The sequence below is a fragment of the Drosophila erecta genome, unplaced genomic scaffold (assembly GCF_003286155.1).
Source record: "Drosophila erecta strain 14021-0224.00,06,07 unplaced genomic scaffold, DereRS2 tig00000000-arrow-pilon, whole genome shotgun sequence".
Taxonomy (NCBI): domain Eukaryota; kingdom Metazoa; phylum Arthropoda; class Insecta; order Diptera; family Drosophilidae; genus Drosophila; species Drosophila erecta.
The window spans coordinates 25,034,014-25,050,292 of NW_020825194.1; positions in this window are offsets into that span (position 1 = coordinate 25,034,014).

Below are 16,279 nucleotides of genomic sequence, written 5' to 3' on the forward strand. Positions count from 1 at the left end.
GCTGATTAAGCTGTGAACTCTTTCGGGTTCACGGTCGCATCTTGTAGATACATGATATCGTATCTCATGTTTTGAATCTGGTCATCACACATCTGAGGGTTCTTAACTTGATTTCTGGGAGAGCGAACGTAATTATTAACATTTTTGTCAGCGGTTTGCATAAATTGTGATAAAAGCCGAAGGTGGCTTGCGTCACTTCCTCATACAAGGGGGTGTATGCCCATGCTGGGAGATTGATTTTATTTCCATTAATTGATATGAATAGTATTCGCAGAGGCAACCTGTTATTTCGCTACCCAGCGGTACGCCCTCATTTGCATTTAAATCGTGGGGGGATTCTTTAATGGAGTGAAAGCAAATTAGTGCCAATTACAAGTGCCTCGATAGCAGATCAGCATCTCCGTCATCAAAGCCCAGAATTTGATAGGGCCCTCCGTCGTCTGTTGGCTTTATTACCTCAATTTCGGTTAATACATCTCCAATTTATGCAAATTATGTGAGCGTTGATTCCTAACGTCGAGACTTTTTGTGTGCGTGCGAAGGCTCATAAATTATGAGCCGCATTAGAGGCAACCGGATTTCTCGGTTTTGGTTGTGTTCGGTTTGGTTTGGTTCGGTTTGTTCCACGAGATTAATTGCCCAGCAGTCCAGTGTTAAGATTCGTGTGGTATTTTCTGATAAGCGTTAGCAAATAGTTTAAACTTTGAGCTGCCTGAGGTATTTGGCCTAAGTGGATTCATTTTTAAAAGATGTTTACCGCTTCATCAAACAGTGTAGTGCTTTTCGTCAAACGTTTTTTGGATCGCCAGGAATTAAAGTCGTAATTAATCAGATTTTTTGGTTATAAAGTTAAATGGTTTTACTTTAACGTGATTAACTAATCAGGTTTCAAGAGGCCAAACTAGATTTAACAGCTGTGAAGACTTACTTTTGATTTGCATTTGGGTTCGGTGAAGATAAACCCATTTATTATTATAATAAATATTTATTGATTTATTAATTGTAATATGATTTGTTATGCGTAACAAATATGTTTAATAATTTTAAAAACATAGTTATATTGTTTAAATTCAAATAACGTCGCTTTTGATTGTTTTGAAATCATCAACTAAATCAAACATTTCTGTTAAAAACAATTGGAAAAGCTTTGCTGCCTGAATTCTTAAGTTTTAAGTAAAATATCCGTAATTTTTAACAGCACAGTACACTTTACATCAATTATTGAATCGCCATTTCATTGAGAATTCCCGTGCCTTAAATTCATCAAAAGCGAATTATTTATTCGGCCCCAACTGGGCCCGGCTGAATTGTTCAAGTGTTTTCACTTAACCAGCCGATTGGCGTGGCTCCTTTTTATGCGGCATTGTTATTGTTCTCGATTGTGTTCCATGACCCACTCCATTCCTGGCTTCCATATCCTCTCTGTTATTTATTTGTATGTATTTATTTATATTTACGTGGGGTGGGCCTGCGATAAGGGAAACTTCGAGCGCCGATTGCCGAACTCCGTCTGCAGGAGCGGAGTCCTTTGGGCACTCACGCGCATTCAATTGTCTTTGTATATGCATATAAATCGAAAAATTCGGTTGCTCCATCGAGAAGGACGACGAGTGTCAATGCGTGACATAAACAATGTTTGTGGACGGAAGATGTGCCATCGCAATCGAGCTCCAATCTTGTAAAGGTATTCCTTTAAATCGAAGCAACGCAAAATTGGTTTGAATATCGCATGAAACATATTACCCCAATCGTACTAAAATGAAGTAACATCCTCTAAAACGAGTCAAATGAAGGTGGCGTAAATCAATTCAAGCGGTAAATTTGCGGCTCGCATAATTAATGAACCGTTCGGGTTTTGTGTGCCTTTGGATAACTTTCAGTTAGGGAAATTTACACTGTCAACACTTTCTGGAGCTGAAAACTGTCTGCACTTTCAAGTTCAAGTTTACTTAAAGTGCATACAAAATTTATGAGGAACTACAAAATTCATATATTGCTTAAGAATATACAAGATGTAAAGAGTAAAATTCCCTCTAGCAGTAAAGCCATTATGTTCTCATGAAAATGAAATATATTGTACATTTCTTAATTATTTAAAACGATGCAAGCTTTGCCGATTTTTTGGTTTGAGTGCAAGCTTTTATTTTGCCAACCTAAATCTTCATACTCCCTGTTTTATTTTTACCGGCACTTCCAGGTAAACAAGTGGCGAGCATTTTAGCCGGACTTCCTACCTGTTTTCGGTAGAACATGTACTAGCACTTTTAGCCTGGCCCGAGGTCGTTTCGCCTGCCAATCTGTTTGCTCTTGCCCACGAACTTGCTGTTAGCTTTGTTTTGCCTTAAAGCCCTTTCAGACTTTCTGCACCGGCTTGAGATGGAGTTTCATAGGGAACGTGAGCAAGCTGGACTCGTGGCCCAATGCCGTTTTGCCGTTTACAACTTCCTGGACAGGCTTTTGGCCTTGCCTTTTGGCCTGTCGTTGGTCTTTTGTTTGCCTTTTCATTTTCGCGTTCCTTCTTGCAGCTATACCCATTATTCGAACGGTATCTACATTATACGGCACATCTCCAGATATTTCATATTACGTTGGTACTTTATTAATAATAAAAAAATAAAATAAATAAAAATGTTTTTCTAGTTTTTAGGCAGTTCTACACATTATACATAAAAAAATAATTTTCGTTCATTACCAGGTATGTCATAGTCGCGGTTTTAGACCATCAACACCTTGTTATGCCCGATTCTCGTAAAAGGGGAATACTAGATGGGTTGAACAGTATGTAAATGTAGAAGGAAGTTTTTTTTTATTATTTTTCTTGCCATTAAAAATTGTAGACATTTTAAAAAAATTTTTATATTTCTACCTCGCAGCAGCACTAGCTGAGTAGAGGGTATATTATAGTCGATAAGCCCAACTTTAGCGTTCTCTCTTTTTTTATTTAATTTTTTTGTCTGCCCTCTACAGTTATTGTCGTTTTCTGGTTGCCTGTTTGTTGTTCTTGGCCGCAAGTTTGTTTTCAGCTGTTGCCAAGTGGAATGCACCGTCTGCAGCCGCGTCCTGCCCCTGTAATTAGCACAAAAATGAGGCTAGAAGGTTCCTTTTGCCCCAGAAGAGCAGGATGCACCCAGAATGTTTGCAAGTTGAACTTCCCGCTGAGAACTGGTGTTGCTGTTGCAGTTGCATGATTTGCGGGCCCCAAGTCAAACTCAAGGCACTCGCACAGCGCGCACTCGAAAGTCATAAAGTGCAAAAATTGTTACACTCAGGCAGAAATGAATTATGAAAGTTGCAGCCAACCTTCTCGGATTCTTTGCCTTGTTTTGCTAACCCTTTTTCCGTTTCCATCCCCCGCTTTTCACCCCCGTTGAGCTCAGCGAAAGTTAAGTTTTCGGGGAAAGTTCTGTTTGCGAGTCGAGTGCATATTATTTAATTCAATTTGAATGGGAAACTCAAAAATATTGCAAACTGCAGAGCAAACCAGCGGGAAGTCGTTGTCTTCTACTTTCATTTACCATTGCTCGCCCAGTTCGCAAGTTGTATTTTTATTCGATTTGAGTGCGGGCCAGTCAGTAACTCTTTTAAGGTCTGAGTTGGCCTAAACTTGAATGGGCTCAGAGGGAATGTTTCGACTTGAAACTTACAATAACTTGTACGTACGAAATGTCTCCGTAATACGTTTAGTGAATTAATGTAACTTGCTATCGTTTAATATTGTAAAGATCTTATTTTCTAATACTTTATCTAGTTATAATAAAGATACCTAGATACCTATTAGTTAATATGATATAACATTTAAGTGATCGATCGTTAATGTTAGAAGTAAGTAAGTAGGATTTAGAAAACATGTTTTGTGTTTAATTAACATGGCACGATATGTTATTCTTTGGAAACTTTCTTTACATTTACACACAGCCTACACTGCCGTTTTTTATCAAGCTTCTGGGCTTGTTTAATTGCCCGGATAGCTAATTAAAATCAGACTTAAATTCCCTGCATATTCGAGACCGCAGCGAGGGCAAAAACAACAGCACAAGCCAAAGTAAAATATATTACGCAGTGCGCCTAAAAGCCGACACCGAAAACTTTGTCCTCGCCTTTGCAAATACAAACACACGTGAGAACTTGTCAACTTTTCTGTGCGGGGCTGCAGCAACTTTAATTAGAAAGTTTTGTCACACATGCAGGCAGTTGGTAAGCACATTTGCGGTCCAGGTAATAGCATCGAAAATGCCATTGCAAAATTGGAGAACATCCCAAGGGCCTACTACTAAATTGTCTTTAGCAAGCCGATTAATGCAGATTTTACTTGTTCAGTTTTAATGTTTTAAAGTATCTTGTGAGATACCAGATTGAGCTATCGCATTTTTATGTACATATTTTATTGCTATCCCAGTATAGGCACTTTGAGATACTTTCCATATAAGTGCGAGGAAATATATACAACTGTAAGCACTATTATTTTGCGAAGAATTGTGCGAATGCGGTGCCAGAATGATCTGCTGCCCAAATACTCCAGGAATCAAAGTCCGTATTCTCTGAAACATTGTACATTTTGAAGCGAGTGTGCGACCACAGAGTCAATCTAAACTTTTCAAATCAATTTTAATTACCATAAATATGTTCCAACCTTTTGCTTAGTGCAGATGTTGATTGTTTCAACCAGCTCGTTCGTGTGTCAGTTAAAAAAGCAAAAGGGTTGGATGTCGCGAGTTTCCTCGGTTTCAACGCTCAGAGGGATATGAAGTTTTTGAACTTTATGTATCACTTTGTATCTATTGGGGCTCCGTTTGCCTACATGGTTTCGGTTTATTCCGCGTACAGCGCGCTGGCAATTTATTTCCACTGCCATGGCAACATGCGGGCAATTGAGGCCTCAGGCTGATTTTGAGGTCGGGATCAGGGCTCAAACATCCTACAATTTGGGCGAATGACAGTTCTGTGCAGTAAAAACCCCACGAAAGTCTTTTTTCTACAATGGAAACGAGTCATTCGAACTAAGAGTGAACAACATATTGTACCATTCAAATTTATAATCGACGGCTAACTAATTAGGTATGCTGTTATTGGCCAACTAAGGCCACTCACACGAACTTTGGGGAACGTATATAAAAACTTTTCTGATGAATTACAGAAGGATTCAACTTTTGAGACGTCCCAGCATTACCTTTTAGCATCTGGGAGTTTTAGAAACTTTCCAGCTTCGAACACGTAGCCATTCCGATTCCCAACACTCAAATGAGTTTATAGTTTTCGCTTCATTATTTAAGCCGATGTCGAAAGAACCCAATTCCAGGGCCACTGGCCACGCCAATTCCCACCGACAATGTTGCAAAATTTCATTAGGATAAGCGCTGTGGGTCCTGGCTGGGAAATCGACTGGTGCTGCTGTGCTGGCGGGAAAAGGTGGAAAACTGGAACTTAAAGGCTGTAAGGGGAGTGGCGGCAGGGATCGCAATTAATAGGCAAAGTGTGTTACAATATTTTTGATGGCTTCTGTGCGGTCGTTCGTTTGGCTGCTTTATGGCTTGGCTTATGACTCTCAACTTAACTTGACTCAACTGGGTTCCAGTGGGAACGTGCTGAATTTTAATTAGCAGTGCTTTAATGGGCTGTGGTTGTTTACTTCAAATGGCGGCCAAAATGGCTGCAAATTTAGAATGAACTTTATGCGTACTTGAAATGGACGTAAAACGTTGCAAATTAAAACTAAACTTGTCTCTTCATTCTCTAGAAGTGAAAGTGAAACATAATCACAATATTTATCACAGAAGCACAGTTATGGAAAATGTTTAAATAAAATGCACGAAATAAAAGTTTAAAGAGTATTTTCTGCAAGGCGGTCCTGCAACACCGCAAAAGGCAATAAAAAACATCATGACCCACATGAGTTGCTGATAAATGTCACAACATAATGTCTCTGACCGCCAGAGAAACGAGAAAAGAAAGGAGAAGGCCCCTAGCTGAATTACACGCATGAATCATCAGAATTATCAATCATAGTTGAGTGGCAAACATGGACAGGGTGGTGTGGCATGGATCGGGAAACCCAAAGCTGAAATCGAGCTGGGCGATACGGAATCCGAGATACGGAATACCGAAATCGTGTTCGCATTAAGTGCTCCATGAGTGGAAATCAACAAATATAATCTAAATAAGTGCTTGTTAAACAAATTCTTTTCCGCCGCGGGGTCTGGAAACAATGGCGAAAAATTGAGAAACAACTTTTGATGTTGACATGGTATGAATTTGTCTTAGCAAGGCTGTCAACTATAATGGATTCCCGGGCATATGATATTGAAAATAGATGGAGGGCAAACATGGTGCTCGAAATTGAATCAGAAATGCTAATGTCCCTTTCACGTGAAGCAATCAGCGTAACTGACGAGTAATCAGGCCCATGGATTGAAATCGAAAGCGAAACTGCTGCATGCGAATGAAAAACCGAATTAAGTGCTGAAAACGCAAAAACTTGCCTCCTGAACAGGCCGTCTTTAAACCTAATGCTAGCCATTCTGGCCACGATGATGATGAGTTGGCAAAATAAAACAGGAAGTGACCGACGACAGACGGATGGACACGCAGCACGAATGAGCGAACCGGACGCAGGCAAGTGGCAAAACTTTCATTGCTTTTATTCGCTTATTTAACACAAATTTTTCGGTTATTTTGCAAAACGTTTTACGTGTCGCTGTCGCTGTCGGTGTTTGTGTGTGTGTGTGTGTGTGAGGGACGTAGAGAATTTGTACAAATTTGCATTGTCATTTTGGAACAATTAGCAGAGAAGCCTGCGAGCAGCCACACAGACAGCCAATTGACGTCGTTGGTCTCCATGGCGTATGAGCGATGTCGATGAATACAATACAGCGCTGCAATATAACGAAACTGCCGTTCATTTTGCACAATCTAAATGTGAAATGTGTGAGGGTCGCAAATACTCATTAGTCGGAAACGAAACCTACAGTAATTGCGCCTCCTGATTATTCTTAGGAAATTTGGTGGGTAGTACCAAAGACACCAGAATAATAAGATGCGTAACGGCCATACATTGGTAATTGCTCTCTTCCCGCTCGCATAAAATTGAGAGCATAAAAATCGAAAAATATAATTCACTTGCTTGTGTGAGTGAAAACAGTAAACAAAAAAGTTGAGCTAAAAGACGATTTTCGGTCCGAAATCAATTTTGATCTTAGAAACGAATTTGATTAATGTTTTTGTCAATTTCGTTGTAATATGGGCTCAATATTATTTAAAAATTGATGCCGTGACTATTATTTTTTTTAAAGAAGTTGTTTTAATATTCTTTAGTTAAAATCGCCGCTCGAATTAGCTACCGTTTACATATAAATATTTTTATTATTCATTAAAACACCACGGGGAGGACATTACAATTGTAATGGGGTCGTATATTTATATGACCTTCGAGTCGACTTGAAATAATAAATGTTAAACATAAAATATTTCCATGTTTATGTATGCATGTATGCATGTATGTAAGCATGTATGTATGTATGTATGTATGTATGTATGTATGTATGTATGTATGTATTTATGTATGCATGTATGCATGTAGTGTATGTGTTACTTGCACAAAGTAGTAAAAATTGTCTTAATTAAAGCCTGAAGAATGTTTAACTTACTGTCGGAACACATTGTTATTGCCGCTCTTAAGATTTGCTTAGGGAAAATATTTTCTTGTAGCCCTATAATTCCCAACTGGTTCTCGTGAGGACTATAAGGCATGTCTCTAATTTAGAGTCGCAAAATAGTTCAAGTCATCTCTCTTACCGGTCGAGCAGTGAATGTAGTGTATGTGTAGTGTATGTACTGGTGTATGTATGCATGTATGCGTCTATGTATGTATATGTGTATGTATGTATGTATGTATGTATGTATGTATGTATGTATGTATGTATGTATGTATGTATGTATGTATGTATGTATGTATGTATGTATGTATGTATGTATGTATGTATGTATGTATGTATGTATGTATGTATGTATTTATGTATGTATGTATGTATGTATGTATGTATGTATGTATGTATGTATGTATGTATGTATGTATGTATGTATGTATGTATGTATGTATGTATGTATGTATGTATGTATGTATGTATGTGCATGTATGTATGCATGTATGTATACATGTATGTATGTATCGATGGATGGATGGATGGATGGATGGATGGATGGATGCATGCATGTAAGTATGTATGTTCTTAAGTGTGATTACTTGCAAGATCAAATTGGCATCCCTTTTGAACAAATAACCGGGCAAATGTTATTCATACAAGCGTTTGAAATGTTATAATATTTATTTTAAAATATTTCTTCATAAAAAATATTTAAAATACAATATAAAATTATTGTAAAGAAATTGATTACCCTACACTGAAAGGGATATATGTTTTTATGTTTATTCGTATACAAAGTGCTACTAAATTAATCTCGAGCTGTAAGTAATTAAATAATAAACTATTATTTTGTCATAATTATATAAGTTAGTGAAATAGCGAGGTCTTTAAAGTGAGTAGTAAAAATTGTCTTAAATAAATTGTCTTAAACGCATTGGCACAATGGCAACGTATGAATCAAACGTATGAATCAAAATCTGTCCTGTTTTTTCATCCTTTTTTGAAATTTTCAGCCTATTTTTTCCGTTTCTTTTTCTCAATCTGAAAGAATTGAATACAATTCTGAAGAAATTGTAAGTGTTGAGCTGATACTTGTGTACAAAATTCTAAATTGTAGTACTTATTCAATTTGATGAAATAACATAAGAAAACAATTTCGACTACCATTCTTCAATAGGTAAACTAAATATTCATGGGCCTTTAGCTTAAATATTTTCACTTACCCAGAAGAAAGACGTAATTTAAGTGTCATATACATTTGTAATCGATTTTACCAATTACTAAATAGCTAAACACACTAATGGAAATGTTAAATGAATCATTTGCATGCTTAAGTGATTTATCTGCGATGAATTATGGATATTAGGGCACCAAATAAAAAGTTAATTCGCTTATGCTTTTTTTGCACATATTACAAGTTGTTGTCATAATTTTTACTGACCGCCAAGAGGAAAAAGCTGCCGAAATTAAGAGATAAGAGAGGAAAAGCGTGTTGCGAAAGTGTCGGGCAAACGGTTGCAATTTATACCAGAATTTCGACAATTTATTACAACGAAAATTGATTTTCCCGCAGCCGAAGTTCAGCCTGAGTGGCAGGCGTTGGTTGAAGGTCGAGGGGTGGGGTTGCGGGGGCGGGGGCGTGGCATAGTTGCGCATTTCGAATGCCGCACACGTAAAACGTTCTAACAATTCAATCAGTTAGCCATGGCAAGAAAAATCGTTAGCTGCAGAAATTGATAATATTTGAATGCACATTGGAAAGTGTACGAGCGAAATTCGAAATATTTCCACTGCAGTGGCCAGCGACAAAACGGTGGTCAGACAGATATATATCCGAGATACATACCCCCATCACCACCCCAACTACATCCCTCAACCGCGACCACCGCCACCGTCAACAAATCAAGGAAAACCCTGGGCAAGTGCAATGGCACGACTTCAACATAAGTCGAGCTGAAAATTTTTGTTGAAAAAACTTGGACTGCCGTCTCTTTCTCAGGTCCTTTTTTATCGGTTACCTGGTTGAACAAAGTTTTCCCCGTCGGTTGGCAAAGTTTTAAATTTGAATTTGAACATGAATTTCTCATGTAATCAACGCCAGACCGAAGCAAAATGTAACAACTTGCCCACACGAGCACTTCATTAATGTAAAAATGGTAACGGCAACGGGAAATGGCAAACACGGATGCCGGGGAAATGTGAATGGGAAAGGAAAAGCCAGCGCCGGCGATGGGGAATATCTCCGAGGATTGTTAATAAGCGAAGGTGCCCAGGACGCCGGACCATCGACTCTTTGGACTTTCGACTCCAGACTCCAGACCCTGCACTCCGGACTGGATGGCACGTGTTGGCCGTGATTTGTGACGGACCTGTGGACGTTTTGTGGTTCGTTAGAGAAGCAATGGTCGGTGGCTGCGGGCGGTGCAAAGTTCAATATGCCGGCGAACAAACTTGGAGTGCTGACTCAAAAAACACTCGCATATGAAAGGCAAACTGCACTCAGTGGAACGGACAAAGTACTCCCTGATTGGGCGAAATCCCAGATTCTTCTGCACTTTTCAATGCCCTATAAAACATTTACATCATTACTAGACTTTCTATTTATTTATTTATCAAATATCCAAAAAATATTCATACATTTACGGTATCTTATATGGAAGAAAGATAAATATTATGCCAATTTCTTGTTACCTGGTTTCTATATTCATTATCCAACAATAGCCTGCTTGAGCATCAGGAATAGACTATTTGAGTGGCAATTTTCTAAGAGTCTGAGCACCGCTTAAAGTGTCCCAGAAAATACCTTTCAATAGCAGTCATCACCGGACGAAAGGCGTCAATTGCACGGAACACACGAGATTCCTCCGAACAAGGACTCCAATTGCATCAAAGGCCCAAACTATTTAATTGCAGGCATTTTTATTCAAATCAAACACAAAACAATGCGAAACAAAAACAGTTTTAAGCTTTTTCATCGCTTTGTGTGGGACCATTTGAAAACGGAAACCTTTGTTATTATGTACCTACAGCAGAAATGTCAAAAGCAAAGACAAAAAACTCAAAAAGAATGTCGAAAAGGATGGCCCAGGGAAGGGCAGAGCGGGGGGAATGTTTTATATTTTTGCAACAAAACTCACTAATTTTCTTTTATGTGGAGACAGAAACACGAGAGCTCTGCAAAAAGGCAAGAAAAATGCTAAAAGCCAAAAGGCAAAATACAGTGTGTGCTTTTTTCGAGACTCTGCTGTTGGTTGGTAGGTAAGGGTTGGGTTGTGTGGGTTAGTATCTGTGTGTGGGTAGTCTAGTGGAAAAGAAAAAGATGGCTGCAATGACACAAAATCAGTGGAAACAGAGCAACAAACAACTACAAGAACAGCAAACGGGAAACACAAACAAATGTCACTCAACAATTTTTATGAGTCTGACAAAAGTGAATTATACGAATGGACCCTGGACACCGCCGCCTCTTTTTCTAACGCAATTTATCTATGTTAAGCGACAACGGCGACCGGAGTTGGAATCGCAATAGGAGACCCCAACCCGAACCCGAACCCGGACCAGTTCTCATACCCGTACACTCACCCGGCACCGAAGTCGCAAACGTAGTCCAAAACCAGTGCTGCCTAAAAAATGGCTATATTTCCTAACCGTTTTTATATCTTTTAAGTTTTGAACTTGATTCATTTCTTTAACACATGTTTCAGTCAGCTTAACAGGAATAATAACCTATCAATTTAACAAATATTTTGTGTTAAAATTATGGGTTTAATTTAAAATAACATTAAGAAGTAATAACAATAAAATTGATCACTGATTTCCATTGGATATTAATTCCTAGAAATATAAGATATATTCCATTTAACATTTTCTAGCGACTTTAGTTTTGAGAAGCCACGTTAAGACTTGTAAGTTTTTTAATAGCCAAAACGCCAGCAGTAAAAAAATCTCCCCAACCCAATTGAAAAAGTGTTGAATTTCTGTTGCATTTTCCCGCCTTGTTTGTGAGCGTTTAATTCGGTGCTTTTTTTGGGGGCAGCTGAGCAAATGCATTACAATACACAACTCCTTGGCCACAGATCCGAATACTTGGCTCATAATTCTCACTTGTTGTTGCTCGAGAATGGGTCAACTGGGCCTTAACCCTTGCGTGTGAGGTTCCTTTTATTTATGTTTTTAATTTCCTTTTCTTTCGATTGTGTTTCAGTTGGCTTGTCATATTTCTTTGCTCCCAGGGCTTCGGCCAATTTCTTAGAGAGCTTTGTCAATGTCTGGATTTGGGGTTTGTCTTTTTTGGTTTATTGGTTGGAATTTGTTTCAGTTGCGGCTATATAATTGTATTGTCTAAAAAAGTCTGGTTGGAAGAAAATATTAAATCCATTTACCATGCTGCACAAGTTATTTTAGTTGATAATTTACGCCTTAAAGGATTTCAATTTAATGCGAGTAATTGATTAATACCAGCAAATAAATCAGCAAAATATATTACAATCTTTGAGTTGATAGCTTCCTTTTTAATGTTTTTCTGTTGCTGGTATCTGGGTTGCATAATGTGGTAATTTCAAGAATTTTTTGTGTTCTAAAGGTAAAAAAAGGGTTTTTGCAGCTAAATGGCTTTCATTATGCCATCGAAAACCAAATAGGCGTAAGCCGTGACAGTTAAGCGATGGAAATAAATGAAAATATTGCAATCGGAAAACGCATTAAAACGTCCACAGTGCTACAATGACAGCCTGTGGCAAATTAAAGCAGCTAACAATATAAGCTTTTGTAATAAGACTATATGGTGAGCATAGTCAACTATAGTTGACAATTGCAAAACGCATTTCAACGAAAGAAAAAAGGAATAAAGGGGAAAAACTGGGTGAGCCATTACGTCAATACGCGTATATAATGCCCATTGGAAGCTCGCAAGTAAAAACATTTCGATTCTGTTGTTTTATAAACAACGCATAAAATATTAATAAAGGCGACTCTGACATATGGCTGCCACGTGCTAGCCATATATCTTGATGCACACAATTTTTTAGTATCCTCCAGACTTGGGCACTAATGTGGCGGGCCATATTCGGATCCTGGAAGCCTTTTAAGAGGTGCCCATTAAACTTGTCTCCGCTATGAAACAAAATGGCTCCAAGGACACCCACACACATACTCGAATAGAGATGGAGCCGGCGGGTTATTGCTAATCAACTCACGTTTTCGCTGCTCGTTTCAAAATGTATTTTGTGACGCCATTTTGAACTGAACCCGAGCTGAACGTCTGCCGACGTCTGTCTTATCACCCGGGGCTTATCAAATTCCTGGCCCGGTTTTGGCCAAAGGTAGTGGCTGTTGGTGGGGCAACGGGGACACTATTACATTTCGCCTTAATAGTTGCTCCCTGTCAGGCGCTGATTAAAATGAAGTTGACGACTTCAAGTACATCCATCAGTTGCTCAGTCAAGTCACGCATTGAATTGTCTTCGTTTCGGGGGCTGCCCTTCCCCATCGTTTTATTTCATTTTATTTTACATTTACTTGTCAGCTTGGTCCTTGCAGTGCATTCAATGCTATCTGTCAGCGGCATGTGAACTCGTTTGATTTACTTTTGCTCTTAAAGAAATCAAACTTGAGGACGGGCGTTTTTGGTGGGCTGGGCAGGGTTTATTACTGCTGCACTGCCTGCGAAGGTTCCTCGCTTTTGTTTCACGTCACAAAGGAGCGCTGCAGGATATAGACGATGCACAGTGGGACAATCTTGATCGCACGTGGCTAGCAGATAGAGAAGAAACGTGAAGGAGAGGAAAGTAACTTCCAGTTCAGATATTTCTGCTCATGCACAAATAGTTCTTACAGGACGGATCTATGTATCTGAAATTAATGTTAACGTATCCCACGCGCTACCCACTTAATGAATTGCCACTAATTGAACAATGCCATGTCTGCTTTTTTCTTTCACTCTGGATAGGTCCGTCGTCCAAGAAAATTCCTATATGCGAATATGACATCCTTGCTGTCAGCCGACTTTATTATCTAGACTCTGGCGAGTCGAGGCAGGCTGAACTGAGCTGTCAGAGGCAGGCGCATTCCTCTGCTGACTGTGCCGCCGTCGTAGGAGGAGGAGTGAGTTTGCATATGTAAGGATTTTACTTATTTTACTTAATCCTGGGCAGCTCTCTGTGCGAGCTGTCCACCTTTTTCGTGTCGAGGCGGCGGGCACAAAAATATACCCGAATATCCGGCCGAGTTGCCACAATTGCGATTTAAGATGGCCCGGCGCAAATAATTTCATTTGGTCACGTGTCATAAATACAGTTGCCAAGCCCCAGAACACGTCCTGCCGGCAATTTCCATGCACATATGCATCACGGCATTTGGAAGTTGGGGGAAGTTGGGGGAGTGGAATCTAATTTTCCGCAGATTGTGCAGCAGGATTTTTGTGCCCAGACAATGACCTCTCCGTGGCCGGCGAGTCCTGAAGTGCATCGGGCGGTGGCTTACTTATCCTTGTCGCTTGGCCGGACACGGGATTGGCCCCGTTGCTACCTCGCCCGAATCTAATTTGCATGCCAGCCTGCCCTCCTTTTAAGGTCCCCCGGTGACTTGGCCGAAATCGAATGGCTGTGGATGCTGGGACCCGTTCGGTGTTGATGCCGGGCTCAAATGACAGCCCTGTCTTCGATGTTCGATGCATTAACCCACAATGTGTAGATACAGCTGCAGCCGTAAAAGTTCCCAGGCAGGCGGACTTAAGTGCCGGCGGTTTGACAGATTGAGCTAGTTTCGCTTCGAACGAGGGGATATCAGAATGGATTGGCTGGCTTCGAACTTTTCCACCAAGCTGGTATTTTGTCGAAATGTTGCGTCGGGTGGATCTGGATATAACTTATCGCTTTTAAACAAACCTATTTTCAATTCACTTCACAATTGCACTTCTTTCCCTTCTGGATTGATTTATTTATTCTAATTTGTTCACTCTTACAATATGCGGACTAGAGTTATTGGCTGTGCACGGTGCCGGTCGTAATCCATTTATTAGATGCTAAATATTATTGCCTTATTTTAAACGATTTCGTGGCGGCATTTATCATTGCCACCAGATCCGCTCTCACGCTTTTAGCCAGCCATAAATCTCTCCAGGCGGCATTGTCCTGCTGCTTTTGCTTTAGCTGCTGCGATGCAGCCTTTGAAATGCCAGTTCAAGTTGGGCCATAAGTGGCTTAAATGTTGAATTTCAAATACAATGCGAGCGGGGCAGGCGAGGGGGAAAGGAGAAACTAAAGCAGGACACATGCTCCGCCCGGATGAGGGCAGGACGAACTGTTCGCATTGTGCCGAGTGCCAAGTTATGGGCCTGGCCTCCTCGCATCGCCATCGCCAGCGCCGTCGCCATCGCCATCGCCATCGCCACCGCCGTGTGCCATGAATGTCCTTATAAATTGTCTGTAATGTTAAATGTTGCATGTGTCTGCCCCCACGAGTCCCAGCTCTCACACCGAGAAAAATTGCACGCCACAAATGACCACTTATTTAAATATACATATGTATCTGTGGCGGTCTTTGGCATTTCTATGCTTTTACTTTCTGAGTCAAATGTTGCATTTTCCCAATAGCCTTGACTGCCAAACCCATCTGAGGAGCTCCCAATTATAAAAGGTTTCCGTGTAGCGCCCAACTCCCACTCCGCTTTGCCTTTGACTTTGGCTGCAGTTTTGCCTGCAGCTCAGGAATTTATGGCGCTGCCTCGGGCAGACAAGGATACGTGTGTGAGTTGTGTGTGGTGGTGCTGGGTGGCACTAATCAGCACACGTTTTAGCTCCCTGCCGTTGCAGGAAGTGGAAGTTGAAATTGTTAAAAGCAATAAAGCTAATAAGTGATGTGGCAAATGTGCGGCCTCGCTTTGGTTTCCCTGCACTGGTTGCTACGCCTGTGTTTGTGCGAGAAAAGGCCCCCTTTTCCATTTTCCACTTTCCATTCTCGACTTTCCCTCCGCCCAAGTGAACCATCGCAATCGAGCCTGGCTCGCCATTCTGTTCACGTGTCCATCGCTAGTTTTCGAGTCCGTTTCCACTGCCAGCAGCCGGGAAATCAGCAATTAGTGGCAGACCTAACGCCCCAAGCCTTAGGTCCTAGTTCCCTCCGATTGCCATGTACAGCGGAGGTCAGGAGCTTAGCATTTCCATTTAAATGATGCTTCAGTCGAAGGCGGCTTATTCAAGCAAACTAAAAACTACACTTCTTTTTAGCTTTTTCACCAGAAACCAAATTCACTTACAACTACTATGAACATGTTCTTTTTGAATGCCCCGCCTACAATGTGGGCTATTGATTGCACCGCCACTGTATGTGTGATAGGAGGCGAGTGTGCTTGCGAATGTGTGTGTGCGGAGGGGTGGGCACGCATTTCCGTCAGCGCCAACGGTTTCCGGGCACCCAGTGCACTTTGACTTGGCTGGCAGGACACTTGGGAGGCAGGACCTCCTGCTTCTGTGTTTGCCCGGCTTTTGTGCGGCCCGCTCGTCCTGGGTCGTGTAATTTTATGACTAATTAGTCAGCTAGTACGTCAAGTTGGTAACTACATAAAAAACCGAAGCGACGACTCCGTTTAGCTTAAGTCCATTACGGAAAAGTGGGCGTCGATCGTCGGGCGTGGCCATTTATTT